Raw genomic sequence first — 3640 nt, 5'->3', positions numbered from 1 at the left:
GGGGGTAGTTACAGTAGGTTGGCATCCTATAGACATGGGCCAGGCCTCTGCTGCACTATGGGGGTAGTTACATTAGATCCGCATCCTATAGACATAGGGTCAGGCCTCTGCCTGCACTCATGGTGGTAGTTACATTAGATCCGCATCGTATAGACATGGGTCAGGCCTCTGCCTGCAATCATGGGTGTAGTTACAGTAATATCTGCATCCTATAGACATGGGCAGGCCTCTGCCTGCACTCAAGCATACACAGGCACTTGAAGCGTTTCAATAAAATATAATGCTAACTAAATACGAAATCTATTTACTACCAAATTCTTAATGTTTTTATACTCTCTTTCACCGTCCAAATCCTACGTCCAACCATACGCTGCCGGCGCAATTGCTTTCGCGGCGCGACTGTTGCACGCCTACACTAATATATATAGCAGGTATATGGCACATTTACATTACTGTGGAAGGTTTGCGAACGCGAGAATTTCGTCAGTCTTTGTGTGATTTCGCGTGACACAGCTTGGTTACGAACAGAGACATTATGATTTTATAACAAGTGAACACTGTTGTTGAAAGAGAAACAAAGATGGAAGCTGTTGGATGTGTATTGGTGCTGTGAAAGTGTGAAATCCAGCGAGCGTCGAGCAAATTTTGCGATCCGGCTTTCCTACCTGCTATATATATTAGTGTTAGCGTGCAACAGTCGTGGTTGGAGGTAAGATTTGGACGGTGAAAGAGAGTATAGTCTAGAAAAATTCGGTAGTAAATAGATTTCATATTTAGTTAGCATTATATTTTATTGAAACGCTTCAAGTGCCTGTGTTCCCATAGTTAAGGATTCCCCAAAATGGGTCAAAATTTTGTCACAAAAAAGCTTGCAGGCGTAACTCGTCACGGGAGTGGAATTTTGTAAACGGATCTCTGTTTCTTGCAACTGGGGGTATCCAATAAGCTTAAAAATTCCATTGGGGGTCATTTAAAAAAAAAGAAGACCTAATGTAACGTTGGAATGATGTTCGTTGAATAAATGATATAGAAGGAATCCAAAATTGTGTAGTAACCGGAATAAACTTTAATAACTGCTCGCACACAGTGTGTCCATCTTGCACAAAGACAACGCAACGCGCACACGCGCGTGTCCTTCCTCTCGCGAACACAACCAGACTCCTTCCTCTACATCTCTCTTCTCTCTCCAAAACCCCGCCATCATCACACATGTCCACACCCGCTCTGCTCACCACCCATTTCACAGTGACTGTAGAATTAGGGAGAATTGTACTACTATAGCGGGCTATAGGGCCCTACTACTACTACTAGTACTAGAGCTGAGAAGGTCTATGTCCCCGGGGGTACTGCCGGAACAACTATTGGAATAGTTCAATCCAAGTGGGAAATGTTTAGGCTCGTGCCTTAGCTATATGCTGATTTTTGTAGCAACGTCGTCAATACAATTTCACATGCTTTTATACAAATATATGTAAAACGCATATATAAAAAGATGACTACTACAAACGCAGCCGTATTGGCGCGCACCCGCGCGCACGCATGCGCAAGCACGCGCACGCACGCACGCATACATGCACGCACGCATACACGCACTCACGCAAGCGCTCGCACTCATTGTATTTGTATCAATATAATTTTGTTATCTAATTTTAGTAACATATTAGTTCAAACGAATATTATCTTCTCGTTGTAACCTTTGCTAAACAAAATAAATATGAGATGGTTGTCGAAAAATGCGTCCATTCTCTAGTCATATAGCGATTATCAACTATTAAAATAACATATTCACCGAAAAGATTCCTTAATGACAATTTATATACAATATATACAAATACAAATCATACAATTGACAGTTTTATGTTTACTCGTTCGAAGTCGCTCATTGATACGTTTCCTCTCTTTTCTACGTATGCAATAAAAAATCGCTAAAAATTATAGATTATCCAGGATCATAGCCCGAGCACACTTATGTAGCTATTAAAGTAAACAGTTCTGAAGGCGACCTATCATTGCAATCTACCGATAGGCTTGTGCTAATGAAATTATGATTTCAAGAATAAATCTTAATCCATCCATTTTATCAAGAGTCCATAATAGAAAATTATTTGATTTTATAAAGGCTGGACACAGCTGCATATGTCACGTACGTAGGACACGCATCGCCATCTGTTGGCTGATTTACATTTGATTAGAGCTACGTCAAGTAGGGCACGCTATTATTAAGAAAAGCAGGTATGTGGATTCAATTTGTGCGGCGACAGATATCCACATCAAGTGGTGGGATTTTTTAGGCACCTAGTCCCGCCAGTGCCACAGCCCCGTCAGCTCACTCTGACAATAACCCATTCCGCGACCGAAAATAGTTATTTTTGTTTACTGTAATTTAGTAACATGGCTAAAATAAGGTTACCATAAGAGTTGGGGTATATGCGTTGATATAAATCTACCCATAGGCATAGTATATCATTAAATAGGGAAAAAACAAGTAACTACGCCAGTGGCGCCCTCGGTATAAGTTATGAGTAGCCGTTAAAGGGGTTGGCCAGCGTTATATTTGTATGAGGGGCCTCAGTCACCTAATATTAAGTTGTAATAATAATGTATGTTGGGGCCAAGGCCACATATATAGTATTTGTTAATTGACGGGGCGCATAAGGCCACTACTATAGTATAATGTAATAATAGAATAGTGTATGGCGGCCAAGGCACTTATATGAGATTATAGCTATAAGACGGTAGGCTAAAGCTCCTATATAGAATTGTGAATAATAGGTGTGTGCTGGGCCAAGGCCATATATATTGGTATTGGTATGACGGGGGCTTAAGGCCACTATTATAGTATTGTATAATAGTTGTGTGGGGGTTCCCAAGGCACATATATAGAATTGTAATAATAGTGTATGCTGAGAGCCAAGGCCCACATATGTGAGTATTTGTAGACGCGCCGGACTAAGGCACCTAATTATAGTATTGTAATAATAGTGATATGGATGGGAGGCCCAAGGCCACATATATAGTATTTGTATGACGGGGGCCTAAGCGGCACCTAATATTAGAATTGTAATAATAGAATAGGTTTATTGATGGTGGCTAATTGCCATTCTATATAGTATTGTAGTATAGTGTATGCTCGCGGCCCACCAGGCCACATACTTATCTAATTTGTATGAAGGGCGCTTAAGGCCTGCTATATTATAGTAGATGGTGGTATAGCCTTGTTGTACTCCAGCCCAAAGAAAAGCCAGGCTGCCGCTATCGACTGCAAGCTATATTATTGCGCAGCAGGGCCCTAGGCCCCGCGTGGCACTTACGGCAGTCAGCCACACTTGGTGTGGGATATCTGTCGCCTGCTATGCGGCAGCGGGGACTTACATGCCAAGTCTTCCTCCATATGTAGTACAATTGACTACTATGATAGAATTTTAGTATATATAATTATTGTAGGTAACTCCTCTTTATTTTAATGTGGTTTATAATCTTTGCAAAATACGATTTCTTTCAAGCTTTTATTGCCGCATGCGCGCGCCCGTGTTAGAGAGTGCAGCTGCGTCTGAGCAACTTCAATATGGCGTGCTGAGGGGCCGAGAGATGGGAAACTTGAGGAAATCCGGACAGGGACAGATAGCTGGCGGGCGCATAG

This window comes from Priapulus caudatus, unplaced genomic scaffold (genome assembly GCF_000485595.1).
Source record: "Priapulus caudatus unplaced genomic scaffold, Priapulus_caudatus-5.0.1 Scaffold1498, whole genome shotgun sequence".
NCBI classification, from domain to species: Eukaryota; Metazoa; Priapulida; class Priapulimorpha; order Priapulimorphida; family Priapulidae; genus Priapulus; species Priapulus caudatus.
The sequence above is the reverse complement of the archived record's forward strand: the minus strand, read 5'-3'. Positions refer to the sequence as shown.